Source organism: Canis lupus, chromosome 25 (assembly GCF_003254725.2).
Source record: "Canis lupus dingo isolate Sandy chromosome 25, ASM325472v2, whole genome shotgun sequence".
Lineage (NCBI taxonomy): Eukaryota > Metazoa > Chordata > Mammalia > Carnivora > Canidae > Canis > Canis lupus.
In genome coordinates, this window is record NC_064267.1 from 23,417,126 (window position 1) to 23,432,090 (window position 14,965).

The following is a 14,965-nucleotide window of genomic DNA, read 5'->3' on the forward strand; positions in this document are numbered from 1 at the left end:
AGGCCAATACTACTACAAAACGTGTTCATGGATTCACCGCCAATTTCTCAAAACCAGATCCATAACAAGATAAGGAACTAGCATCAGAATGGAAATCGGCTATGTCCTGGAGCAGTTCAGCGGCTATTTTCAGAGGATATTTTTTATATTAAGATTTTCTCGATGAAGGGAACAATCAATGTATTGATTTACATTCTGAGATAAGCTCCTTATCTTCAGGAAGGCTGGCGTTTTGAGTAGCCTTGCTTCAGGCCGAAAAGTTCCCCATTGTTCCTTTAGATAGTTTTTGTTCATTCCCATAAGCTGGCCTGTGATTTTTCAGGAGTTAAATAGTTCCCTGACCCCACAGCAATACAACTTTCCATGACCCCAGGGAGGTGCTTCCTCAATCTTTTTTTTTTTTTTTTTTCCTGTACTGCAACTAGAAACAAAGATTACAGATAGTTTTAGACTTACCAAACCAGAAGTTAGGTTTTTTGTCATGGCTACTTCTATTTCAAATGATATTTGATTTTGTACAATTTTTGAAATGCTTGCCTGGGTTTTGCGTTTTGCAAATGCATACATTATAGTCAGTCTCACTATGGAAAGGCAATTCAAGAAAAGTTAGTTTATTATCTTTCATAATTATTTTCTAAATTTTTTGAATATCTTGAGTTTATCTAATTTTTCATATGTGCTTTTTAGTATTAAAAGGTACCTAATGAGTATCTGCTGATATAACTGATTACAAAGTCATGATTTTAAGTAGACACAAAATGCAAAATTTTGTGGATGGCTCCATATGTTAATAATTTTAATAACTAAATCCCTGGGCCTCAGTACAAATGATATCCTACAAGCAATAAACATTAATAACCCATTATGTGAAAATATAACACTAAGCTACAAGAAATTCAATATTATTTGTCAGTAGCCAAAATAAAGCCTTATCCAAAACACTTTATAATTTTAAACCTTCTTTTGACATTGTCCAAAACACCAACATCAGATTTATACCAATAAAAGGCACCCTGCTAGAAATAACTTGCCAGTTAAATATTATGGTAAATCATGTCACCACGAGGAAAGCTCTATTTAGTACACCTGACTCAAATTTGATCCTCATTAAACTAGACCAAAGGTCATTTCCTAAACAATAAACATCAGGTGTTCAATGTGCTAAAGCCAATACACACGAGCTACAACATACATTGGTCAAAATGAATACTAGAAAGTTGTAGAGAATTAATAAAGATGCCAGGTGAGCACCGATTGATGGAATGTTAGGAGAAAAAGAATGAATGATTATTGCAATGTTTATATACCTTTAGAAATCCCAGTTGAATGAAATAGAATATGCTAGATTACCTACTACAGTAATTCCCACTACTGCTGCGTAACACACATGGACACACAGATACTAGAATCCCATATATGAAGCCTTAGAAAAATAAAAGGTCTCTAAGCCCTGAATAGAACTGATGCTATAAAGCTATTTATTGACTAAATGATATCCTACTAACTTGAAAAAATGATACATCTTCCAAAAAATCTTAATGGATCCCCAAGAATATACCTAAAAGGATAAAAACCCTAGGCCACTTGAAAGGACAAATATATCACAGTAAAGTCTCTGGAGAGGCTAGGTGCATCTATCTCTGTGTGTGTATACACATGATCTTCATTTTTGTTCCCACGATTAATTTACCCATCCATAATAAGAAATGAATGTCATCACTCAGGAAAGCTTTTAATTATATACAACAATGGTTTCAAGATTACAAATATAAGTGACATGGCTGTGGTGTCCCATTAAGAATGTTTACATCCACTAAAAACTAACTAGGCAGAAAAATGACTTGTTTTATATACATCTATTCAAATTTTGGTTAGAGAGAAAGATTATAACCTATTAGCAACTGAATAACTATGGCTCTATTGTGCAAATACTTAAAGAATCTGCTTCATCTTGATAATTCATGGCTTCAAAAAAGGTGAAGCTTTTTAGGATGTAATTTTTTTTTTTTTTTTTTTTTTTGCTAAATACACATTTATTAGTTTACACATTGTTACACCATAATTACAAAAAGGAGCAAACATACAAAAAAACAAATAATCCTTAACTATTAAAACGCTTATCTGTAAATGTGGAAAAACATATCAAGGGATTCCCATTTGTGTTTTTGAAGCCATGTGCCAGGTGTACCCTGAGTAATATGTAATGATACATCAGGATCAAAATCATCAGGATTTAGGAATCAGATGATCATTTTGAGGAATATCATCATTTTACTGCTGCTATAGATTCTAAGTTTTAGAAATAAAAAAACTTCTTTAAAACATGCAAATAGGGCAGCCCCGGTAGTGTAGTGGTTTAGCGCCGCCTGCAGCCCAGGGTGTGATCCTGGAGGCCTGGATCGATTCTCACGTCAGGCTCCCTGCATGGAGCCTGCTTCTCCCTCTGCCTGTGTCTCTGCCTCTCTCTCTCTCTCTCTCTCTCTCTGTCTCAAATAAATAAAATCTTAAAAAAAAAACCATGCATATATGTAAACCATTTCAAAATTAACAACTCGATGGAAAAAACTCTTCAATTTGTATAAGGTTTAAGTTTATAACACCATAATGGACGATGGCCAGAATTCTCTCCTTTGCAAAGCATCTAAAGGAGTTAGCCTTGTGGGTTGATTTTTGTGATTTCGTGAATTGCATAATAATTACATTTAAATTTAATTACATTTAAAATACATTTAAATTATAGTTGGGCACAGTTTAGAAGAGAAACTAGTAATTAAATTAACCCTCTCTGCTTTCATAAAAAGGAGACATATTCAAAGTGAATCAGATCTGTCTGTGCGACTGAAACTCAGACCCAAGCATGAATTTTCAAGACACAGGCAGGCATAGTTGAAAAACATTTTAAGTCAGAAAAGCCTGAGTTTCAATCAGTGCTCTGCAATTTATTTAGCTGAGTGATCTAAAAGCAGTTACAATATTTATTTGACCCTCAATGTTCTCATTTGTAAAATGGAGAAAATGACATTTTCATAAGTGGAAAGTAATTGAAACAATGTATATAATACACCTAGCCAAATAGCAGGCACACATTAAAAGCAAACATGGTGCCTGGGTGGCAGTCGGTTGAGCACCCCACTCTTTGTTTCTGCTCAGGCTCTGATCTCAGGTTGGGAGCGCAGGGTCATAGAATCAAGCCCCACATCTGGCTCCGTGCTCAGCATGGAGTCTGCTTTGGATCCTCTGACCCTTCCTCTGCCCTTCCTACTCATGCATGATGTCTCTTTCTCTCTCTCTCTCTCTCTCTCTCTCAAATAAATAAATCTCAAAACAAAAACAAAAACAGAAACAAAAGCCTGCTTTCTTCTCTCCTTTCTAAACACTATAAGGCTACCAGAACAAGTTGATAAGATTTCACAACTTCTAAATGCAGGTAGACAATTGAAATAGCATACTTGACTCAGGAAGGGGGTGGAGATGAGTACAGTTTGCTAAATCTGTAGATCAAGATGTATTTTTATGTAATTTCTCATTATCACCGAAAAGCAGAATTTTTCAAGAGGTTTTTCCTCTGGAACACCAGAATAACATTGAAAGTGAGAATTTTTGCCAAATTGATACAAATGAAAACACAAAAAGATGACCACATTAATTTTTTATGAAGATGGTTGAGGATATAGACAGTCATGTAGGATCTAAATAGCCTGATTTAATATGTGCCTCTTTACTGGTTAGAACCAGTAGAGGATTTGATTTTTCACTGCTAGCCGATCTCAATTAGAATATGATCTCCACTTAGTCTACCTTTAGAGGCTCTCACTTCTAAAGAAGTTATGTGTCTGCTTCTTTTTTACCATTTTTATTTTATTTTAATTCTAAGAGAAATAAAATTTTCTAGCGTCCTATGTTCTAAATGTTGCATGTCACCATAGAAATGGAAAAAGGAAACATTAAATCTTTCTTCATCATGTCTCTTTGTTCAGACACCATAAAAATGCATCCAGTAACAGAGAAAGGTCAATAAAAAGGATGGTAAGGTAGTTTGAAAGTGGAAGGATATTTCTTAACAGCTTTGTGAATTCAAAATGCTGTAGCATAAATGTCACTTATTAGTCCGCAATAACATTTGAAAGGATTCTGAACCAAGATAGACATGGATTTTATTTTCAGCATCTCTCTTTAACATCTGCTCCATGATGATAACCCTTGGAAACCACAAAGTTGGAAGAAAGGGCAGGGGTCAAAAGAAGGAGGGAGAAAACAGAAGAGGAAGAGAATATCTGCAAAGGTATTAGTAGCTTTTGAAGCAACTTCTCTGCATGAAAAGCAGGAAATAAGAAACAATCTTTCTCAAGTATTAAAATTAGATTTTCTGCAGAAATGACAGAAACCTTAATACAGAAAGGAGGCTTTTTAAGTTTCAAAAGACATATGGAAACCATCAGGCGATTTCGATCTTCAGCTCTCTTCCACATCTTCCTTAAAGATAGACCATAACCAGGTGTCAATAGAGTTAGTAACAACCAATGTCACAATTTTTGTGTCTATGTGACCTAGCATGATAGAATCATTAAGGCTTTACAATTCTAGGACACATTTAACAGGGGGTTGTGCTGCATTCTTTGTCAGCTCAAATGAATGCTGTGAGTAGATAAACACACTAAATGACCGTCATTAGATTCATCCAAATCAATACTTTATTTGGTCTTTTAGATGCAGGTGCACTGAACAGCGTTCACTCTGCTTCTCGTTCTCCCTAATCAGGCACTGCATATGCAATACAGCTCTAGCAGTGGGGATAATGAAGTTGTATTAAGCATTATTCCAAGACCGTACTGCCAGCATCATTAGGGCTTTGCTAAATAGGAGAATTTTGTTGCTTAGTAACACAAATATTGCAATGGAGGTGGCATATTATTTTTCTTTTTCTGAAATCATGACTCCCTAATTCACTTTCAGTCCTGCAAGGTTCGGATCCTGATTAATGATGTGACTCCCTTCTGACAATGTGGTCAGCCTACGTTTTGTATACCCAGCAAGGTGCAAACCAAATCTCAGTTGTGTTAGAGATCTTTGTCTTAAATGGATTCAACTTTCTTGTGTTTTTATCAGTCTCCCACTAAAACGAAAGCAGCATCATTACAATACCACAGCCCAGGTTTAATTGTATAGAAATCCCCTCCAAAAAAGGGGGGAATGCATTTCTGAAGTGAAACTCACATATGACCAGAAATGAAAAGTTCTTGTAGGTACATAGAATCAATAAATAGCAACGGTAAGGTGATACTTCTTCCCAGAATAAGAATTCACAAGCATTTATAAAGTTGGACAACACTTTAGAATGATCTTAAGTTTTAAAAGCAATCATTCAGATATGTCCCTTGATACCATTAAGACATCTTAGTATAAAAATCATCTTTCCACTTTCATAAAACAACTTGAGTAGTTTTACCCTCTCTCTTCCTGTCCCCACTCCACCCCAGTCTTATTCTCATTCATTCTCTCTCTCTCATTCTCTTTCTCTGCAATATTTTGATGTAAAACTACATGTGTGAATATAAACAGGAAAATGCAAAAAAAGAGATATGATCAGAAACCATATAGAGAACAGGAAATACTTTTACCTGTAACACAATTACTGTTGAACTCTAAAATTGGCTCCGGCTTTCTGGTCAGCCAAGGCAAAAAGAAAACATCATTTTGCTTTGAATAAATCTCACTCTAATTTGAGTGAACACATACTTTTTCCAGAACTCAAAGTCAAGAGGAATTTAGCAAACATGTTAGAGAGTCGTCATGTGCATTAGTTTTTTATTGCTGTCATAACAATTTCCAGAAACTTTGTGGCATAAAACAACACAAATTTATCACCTTTCTATCCCAGAGGTTAGATGTGTAACATGGGTCTCACTGGACTAAAATCAGAGTGTCAGCTGGAATAGGTGCCTTTTAGAGATTCAAGAGGAATCCTTCTCCTTGGCCTTATCACTTCTAGAGACTGCCAACACTTTTTGACTCCTATATGTTTCCCCCATCTTCAAAGCCAATAAAGTTGTATCTTTCTGACCATTCTTGCATAGTTGTATTTCTCTCCCTCCACAGCCAGGAAAGATTTATTCTCTTTTAAAGACCATTGATTAGATTGGGCCCATCAAATAATCCATGATAATCTGCCCTTCTCAATGTCCTTAATTTAATCATGCAGACTGACATATTCACAGTGGCTGGAGATGAGAAAGTAGACATCTTGGGCAGCCATTATTCTGTTGATCAGTTACAGCATAATTTTTTAAAAACAGAGGACCCCAAATCCCAGACCTGGGTTTGTGTATTGCCTAGTTCAATTACAAGCTATGTGGCCTTGGGGACATTATTTAACCTCATGAGCCTCAGTTTTCTCATCTGATATAAGACATTATAATATTGAACCTAAGATGTTGTATGAAATGGCTATGCCAAACACTTAGCACAGAGCTCAATAAATCATGGGTACTATAATTTTTGTTAATCCTTATCAATTCTTGATAAAAGCTAATAAGATCTAAGCTTATGTAGCCATAGCACACATTTTTTCTAATTATTTCTTTAACTTGACACAGAGAAAGAACTTTCAGAGTGCCTTGAAGAATAGATAGTTAATATGTGGTATAGACTCCTTCCTCAAATACTCCCATTGCCTCAACCACATTTTTGGCAGGTTCTATATAGCAATCAATTAAGTTCCACCTCCTTGGTACATGTCCAATGTGTGAGTATTATGTATTATTGATGATAGAAAAATCCATTCACTTTATATGTCAAAGAGTGAAGCAGCAGGTTTAATATCCTTTTTGTGAAAAATAAGCAGCCTGACATAAATTTTCTTCCAGAAAAAATTCATATTTTGTGAACCACAAAAGTACCTGTGAACATGGTCAGACAAAGCTCTGAGTCTTGCCAGATGCCAGAACAAGCAACCATTTGAAACACTGAAGACATAGATTGGACCTGGCTAGGGTCATATGGCATCATGTATGAGCAATCTGCTATTACTCTCCTGCTATCAGATGGTAAATGGTATCCTCCTAAACTCCTAATCCAGCTCAAATCAACTTCACCCTATAAAATCAATCACTTCTAATGCTATTTTGAAATGACTCTTGATTTGAATGATTTTTCTCAATTTCTCCCACCCACATTATCACTTTTTTTATCAAGTCATCATTCTCTATTACTTAAGGTATCATTTAAAATTTATTCAAACTTAAGCAACAGAAAATCCAACCAACATTGGCTTCAACAGGATATAGTTTGTCTTCCTCATGTAACATAAAATCTGGAGATGAGAAAGTTCAGGACTAATGGGCATTCAGGGATCATTAAAGACCCTGACTCATTCGACTTTCCTGATCCCCCATCCTCACTGAGTAGCTTTCCTTAAGATGGTAGCCACATCTACAAGCATTTTAATCACATTTCAGGCAGGAAGAAGGTAAGGGAAAAAGGCTAAGAGCAAGAGGCTGAAGATACATGCCAGTTATCATGGTACCCTCAAGCAATGTTCACATAATCCTGCTTTAATGATTTTCACTTATATATGATTGATCAAAACCATGTCCATGGCAGCTTGAGAAGGAGAGTATTAATAGTTGGGCACCTTGCTGCGATGACGAAATCAGGATTCTGTTAAATTGCCACACCTGATTTAGCACTGTACTGTACATTCCTAATCCTAATTCCTAATCTACCAACCTGATGCCAGTGACCATTACACTGTGCTTAACCCCTCCCAACTGACATTAAATTGATCTAAGAAACAAAACCATACTTACAGTAGACTTTGGCTCTTCTTTGCCCAGTGTGTATGTCCCAACATCATTATCATATCATGTTGAGACCCATCATAATTTCATTCTAATTTATTTCCACAGATTTATCTCCTACTTTTGTCTCATTCCCTTTACATTTCAACCACACTAAACCTATTGTCCTAATGCAATATGCTCCTCCCCTGCTTCTGTATTTTTGCCTCTATCTAGAATCCCCTTCCCCTTCTGTTTTTTCAGACATCCCATTATTATTTTATTTTATTTTTCCTTTTTTTCCATTATTATTTTAAGACACATAATGAATAACACCACTTTTGAGAAGCTTTTCCCAATTATTCACCACTCAGTTTGTTGGGCTCTCTCCTTGTGCTCATCTCTCTACGGTAGCCTTTGCACAATTAATTGTATTATATTTTTTCTGTTTCCAAGTATCTTCCACCTTCACAGTCTGAAATTCCTCAAATCAAGACTTCCTATACTTTTCCTGACACATAGTAAACCCTCAATACATTCATGTAATAATCGATTAGATAAATTAATGAATTAAGAAGGTATATAAGTAGTCAAGAACTAAAGAATTAGTTTTATATGTCAAAATATGGCAATAGATTAGAAGTTTGAGGAAAATATAGGAAATAATCAGAAACTCAGGGAAGGGAAAAAGAAATAAGAGATTGGGGACTCACTCAAGGAATCTAGGATTAAAGAATCAGAAAATATTATAATCTAAGGATCTGGGTACCGAGTACAAGAATAAAGGAGACTGACTCTGAGCAGAGTGTAAGCCAGATGTTAGCTAGCTTTCCCTTTCTCAGGGCACTGAAATATGATTGTGTTAAAAGATTAACTGAGGGATGTTAATGTTTCATGAGTGTATTTGAGCATACATCAAAATGGGACAGCACCAAACTGAAAATGGCTGAAACTGAGTAAAGAGATTTTTATAGAGAAGACACGGGAGCAAAGCAAGACAATTATTTCATTGGCTCTAGCCTAAGAGGTTTTGCCTTATTGGGGAAAGTTTAGTTGACTGTTGATTGATTGTTCTCAGGTTTCATTTTCTCAGATTTGAGTGCACTGATTGGCTAAGGTTCTGTTTTGCTCACATAGACTCCCTAGGCATGAGAGACATTCCAGTCTAACAGCCTCCTCATTTCATAATTTTAACAATTGGTTTAAACCAATTTTCACACCTGTGGAAATGCTCATTTGCTCCCATAGCTAAAAATTTGGGTTTTCCTGAAGCAATTTTTCCTGTCTCCAAGCTTTTGTTTGTGCTGAATTAGTTTGGGTCATCAGTTATTTCTCTATTTCATATAAAAACTTAAATGTAGGCGTGCGTGGCTGGTTCAGTCAGTTAAGCATCCAACCCTTGATTTTGGCTCAGGGTCATGAGATTGAGCCCCATGCCCTTCTCCATGTGAGCATGGAGCCTGCCTAAAAACCTCTCTCTTTTTCTCTCTCTCTCTTTCCCCGACTCTGCCCTTCCCCAGCTTGTGTGCTCTGTCTGTCTCTCTCTCTCTCTGATAAAAAAGAAAAAATATATAAATAGTGATGATAAACTTAAATGTAAGTCTCATCCTTTTCCTCAGTTTTTGAGAAAATACATTTTACAAGCTATTTGCATGAAAGTAGACGTATCTCTAAAGGGGATAGCAAGGATTTTAATTATAAAAAATAAAAGCAACTTCCAACTGTACACTAAATTCCCCTGGTTCTAAGTCTTGTGACCTTCACAGTGCCCCCAAACTTTTTCAGTTTTATTGCATCTCTAGCTACACAATCTACTGATTTAGGAAATCGAAATTTCCCTTAGCATACCAGGCAGAACATTACTGCTAGACATAGTACTAGGTCCATTTTGCATATCTAAATCTAACAATGATATTCCCAGCAGATTGAAGGAGCTTTTAATATATTTGAAGCCACATACCATCAAAGATGATTGAGGTTATAAAAGTAAACATTTTCCTCCTTAAGCCAAAACATCTGACAGACTTTATCCCTAGCTTAAGATAAATAACCAGCTGAAAATGTTCACAAAGTTGTGGATTAGCTATAGCAAGGTTAGGGCGAGGCTTGGAGTTTCTTGACAAATGTCTAAAGATCTTGTGTTCTGCTTCAAGAGAGCCGGATTTGGTTGATAAATAAGCAACATTTTTCATCAATGAAAAATAGATTTATTTATTTATTCTGTGAATGTTTATGACACATCTATTATGTGCCACACAATATTCTAAGCATGAAGATAAAGCAGTGAATAAGGAGATTAAATTCTTACTCTAATAGAGCTTAGACATTTAGGGATAATAATTGTATCTACATCGTAGAATACTGTGAGTAAATTATAAAATGCATCAAATACCTTAGAACACTTCCTGGCAGTTCTAACTGTAGAATGGCAATTATTTTTTTAAATTATTATTATTATTTATTATTATTATTATTATTATTATTATTTAAGAATGTTATATTCTGATAAGAGCACATGATCAAAATGTAGTCATTTTGTGAATAGGAAACTTCTTGAGACCCGAGGATAAAAATAATGGAAGCTTATCTTGATTCATTCAATTCAATACATATTTATCAGGAATGTTTTATATATCAAGTATTGTTCTAGGATCTTGAGATACAGACACAATCTAGAAAGAAAAAACTTAAGAGGTGTCACAAAATGTTTCTTATCTGATGTAGAAGGTCCCTATTTTATCTGTAATAGCCCCTGCTTCGGTGAGCTTAACTGACATGTCAAGCAATGATAAAATGTCAGGTCGTCTTCAACAAAGATCACTTTTTAGCATCTCTGTCAACATCCATTTGGTGCAATCATTCTCCAAGAGAGATAAACTTTCAGTAAACAAGTATGAATGATTCTGTCAAAGGAGAAAGAAATTCTACGGGCACACAGACTAAAAACTTGATAAACCATGGAAAACTATAAAACATATATAAAACAAAGTTAAAAGTATTTAAGTCACAAAGATTACAAGTTCTTATCTCTCAGACACCATTCTGTGTCATTTCGATTTATGGTTTTTGACCCAAGTTCCCCATGTCCTCGTAGAAAAATCTACTGGCTCAAGAAACAACTTGTAGTAATTCACAAGTCTCTTCCATCCAAATTAGTCTACAAAAGTCATAGAGTTGAAACCACACAGCTACCATTTCCATCTGTCCCCATCTTTTCAGGAGCTGCCAAATCTAAAGAAAGGAAGATCATTAACAAATAAGAAAATAAAGCTAGTAAATTATCATAAAACATGCAGCCTCACAAATAAACAAATAAACTAAAATTAAAACAGTGAGGTATGCTCTTTACCAAATAAATTAGCACAAAGAAATCTTATTTTTATAAAGATGATTCCCTGTGCTGTCAAGGAAGCAGTTAAATGGGTGATTTTATATTTCTGATAACAATGTTAATTGGCCTTTAGGGAAGAAATCTGACAAAGTGTATCATAAGCTATTAAGTTTTTCATATTTTTTTTGACCTGGTAACTCAATTTGTTAGAATCTATCCTAATTTGAACAAAAGCATATGCATGAAGATATTAGTCACATCATTATGTACATTAATAAGAATAGAAATAATTTAAATGTCAAACAATGAGAGAACTGTTAATAAATTGTGGCATATTATTCAACTACTAAAACATAAAAATTCTTACTATATATTTTTGTAACCCAGTTTGCTTATACTTAACTTCATTCCTAAAAGTATCTGAGATGGGGATATCATACTAAATGATTTTTTAAGTACAGAAAACATGATTACACATGAAACATATTTTTAAACGCATAGTGGAAGGAAATATGTCACAAATTAAGTAAATCAGTGACATTTTGGATGGCTGCTTTTCTTTGCAATTTTCCATTTGTTTGAAAAAACTTATGAAACTTTGTAAAGAAAATATTTATTTATAAATAAATTCCAATAAAAATTACCTTTGACTTGATTATTAAACTGGACACAGTGCATTTTGTGGTCAGATTTGCAAGGCATAATGGGAGCTCTGATGTGTTATAACTCACTGTGAAACCTCAGAACGACACCTTATCATCAGAACAGGGAGTCAGGGTTCATGGTTTTTAAGATCCATCATTGTTCAGGTAGCTGAGGGCAAAGAAAATAATATTTGTCATTGCTTGTTTTGTTTGTTTGGTTGGTGGGCAGGTAAGTTTGTTTTATTTTTTAGCCTATCAAAGAAAGTCCTGGAAACCGAAAGAATTTGATAAGAAGTTACCCAATCACTAAACCAGAGCAATTCTAGGTAAATTTTCTACCAAGCTTAAAATAAAACATAACAACTCTCAAAAACTTTATTGATTATACTCAGAATCCAAGAACAGTTCATTTTAGGTCTGCCATCCTGGCAAGTCTCTCTTCAGAACAAAAATTTCTCAAAATGCAGTATTTTAAAATATACTCAGAAATTTCTTTAGGTCGCGCTGAGAACCAACAGAGTAGTCATAAGTTACCGACTATCGCTGTATTTGAGCAAAAAATATGTTCTGTAATAAGTTTTTCAATGGGGGTGAGGATGGAGACAACAGAAGGGAAAGTTAGAAATAAGAAAGGAAAGACTGACAAAGAACAGAGAAGTTTAAGAAATGATTTTTTTTTAAAGTCTTGCTGTGCATTTTAATCTTTATGGGTTACACAGATGACAAAACATCCCAATGGCTCATTATACCATGACAAGGGCCAAAATCTTTGTGGAGTCTTCTACTAGATCTAGACCACATTTACTCTCTGCACATCTTTTCTTTTTTTTTTTTTTTCCATTTCAGTATAGTTAGTAGCATAATATTAATTTCAGGTGTACAGTATACCAATTCAGCACTTCCATACATCACAAGTTTGAGCCCATCTCATACCATATTTTGGGCTCCTCGATTACAACTGCATAGTTCTCTTTTGTTGACACCCTGTTCTCCCCACATGATCTATTTTTTCACCTCCATATTGGTCAGGAACCAGTGAGAAAAACAGAAAGCACAGTAGATATTTCTGCAGAAAGAATTTAATATTAGAGATTAGTTGTACAAGTAGTGGAGGACTTAAGAAGCAAAAAGAAGACATTAAAATAACCCATATCATGACTATAAGAAGCTGGTGCTTTTTCCTCCTCCCCTGTGGGCTGAAGGAAAATAGGGATCATTTAGGGTTATCCGAATTTAGAAGTGTGAAGGAACAGCCCTGTGGAGCTTCTACTAGTCTGTGGGCATCCTGAGGCTGCCTCATGAAATACTGAAAGAAGTTGGGGACTGCAGCCAATTGCCCTGAGTGCAAAGTGTCATTGCTGAGGCAGTCCTGACAGAAACAATAAGCAAAGAGGAAGAAAGAATTTTTCCTTTCCTCTGCCTTCCAATCTTGTGCTAATACCCTTTACTGGCAAAACCTATCTGAAAGCCACTCGAAATGAAAATGTATGTGTGTGATGTCATTTACACTGTTAAAGTCCAGCACTACATACAAGAATATATTTGTATTTAAGAGAGAATAGCTTAAAAGCCATCCTAGTTCATACTCTTGGCTTGTCAACATTCATATAGATCCTAATACATATATTTGAATTTATATGTAAGAACAACAGATGTAAGAACAGAGATGAGAGATCAATCTCTCTCTGAAAACAAAAGTTATAAAATCCCAACAGTCACTTTTAGCTATTTTTGGGAATTCACAGCTCTGACAATGATAATTTTTCCTGTAAATCAGACAAATTCCATCTGAATATTTTGCAACCTAAAGAATAAACTGAAATTTAAGTGACAATAACCCTACATAAAACAATAACAGGAAATAAGGAATAAAAAATAACTTAGTTGACATGTACAATATATATACACAATAAGCAGAGAAGAAAATATAACTAGTTCATTTCTCAATTCTCTAATTTGTCACAAAACTACTGACACATAGGATTTCTATCTTGTACCACCCATTGCATGTTCTTTTTGACCTAATGTTCATTTGGTTAAGGTTCTTTTAGTTCTTAAGGAATGGAATGACTTAAACCTTTATTCCTGAATGGTAAGAATACTCAATATGTGGTAGCAATATAATTTTCCTTAGTGATCAAGATTAATCATCCCAGCCAGCACAGTAATCTCCATCTTTGCTTGCTAGAACTGTGGCAAGAGAAGACCAAAGTGACCATGTGTAATCTCAATTGCTTATTTAATAGAATCATTATCATGTCCACCAGTAAAAATATCTCTCCCTTGGAAACCAAGCCTGCCAAAGTTGTAGGGCTGGAGAAGTTACATAAATAAATAAATAAATAAATAAATAAATAAATATCAGTAGGTAATAATGTAAGGAACCACTCCCACTAAAACACTTTGATTTTAGGGCCCATGTATTTTTACTGTGAGTACTATATACTATATATTTTGGTGGCTTGCTATGTGTACTGCATCTCTAATATAGAACCCTAACTGTTCTGGGTCTGTTCTGGCACCATAACTGAATCTTCGGCAAGACATTTCCTTATTCCATCAGGACATTTGCTGGACCTTCATTTCTTGATCTCAGAATACAAATAAGTCCAGCTAATTCCACTGGCATGTTCCTGTCTAGAATAACCAACTATCCCACTTTGCCCAGGCCTGGTCTTATTTTAACACCAAAAGTCTTACATAAAGCACTTAGTCTCAGGCAAACTAGGATGATTGGTCACTCTACAATTGCCACACTTTTTGCTGGAAAATTCTTTGTTACAATACTCACAGAATTTCCTGGTAATGATTAAGACTTTGTATAGGTATAAGGATGATGGGGTTGGTGGAAGCATTGCAGAAAGAAAATAAAAATTCAAATCCATGTATATTCCATTCCAGTATATACTGTAATAGGAAAGTACAATGTAATCAACCAACATGACCCACCATACTGAATTACTTAGAGCTTACTTTGATGAACTTTCAAATAAAATCTAAAGAGTTTCAAATTCCATGCCCATTCTAAGAGATCCATCTATATATCTCTGTCTTAGAACTCATTACCAACTTTGCATTCCAATTCTCTAGGGTGCCTTGTTATCCAGGCAGACCATGAGTTACTGTCCATGAATCAGTGCATGTCCACACCTTTTGGCCATCTTTCAGTCCAGGTAAAGTGAACAACAAAATCCACACCCCAAGGTCTGCTAATT

The 14,965-nt window shown here is 35.0% G+C and overlaps 1 protein-coding gene and 1 long non-coding RNA gene across 2 annotated transcripts in view; one reads left to right on the top strand and one right to left on the bottom strand.

The window, feature by feature from the left end:
- The window catches only part of GALNTL6 (polypeptide N-acetylgalactosaminyltransferase like 6), a 1,158,724-nt gene that overhangs the window by 868,047 nt on the left and 275,712 nt on the right, over positions 1 to 14,965 (top strand). The window lies entirely within an intron of this gene.
- Positions 10,292 to 12,839, bottom strand: LOC112669616 (uncharacterized). The gene is made up of 3 exons (XR_004819100.2): positions 12,684 to 12,839; positions 11,751 to 11,919; positions 10,292 to 11,006 (listed from the first exon to the last, which is right to left on the bottom strand). It is a non-coding gene; the product is annotated as an uncharacterized LOC112669616 (long non-coding RNA).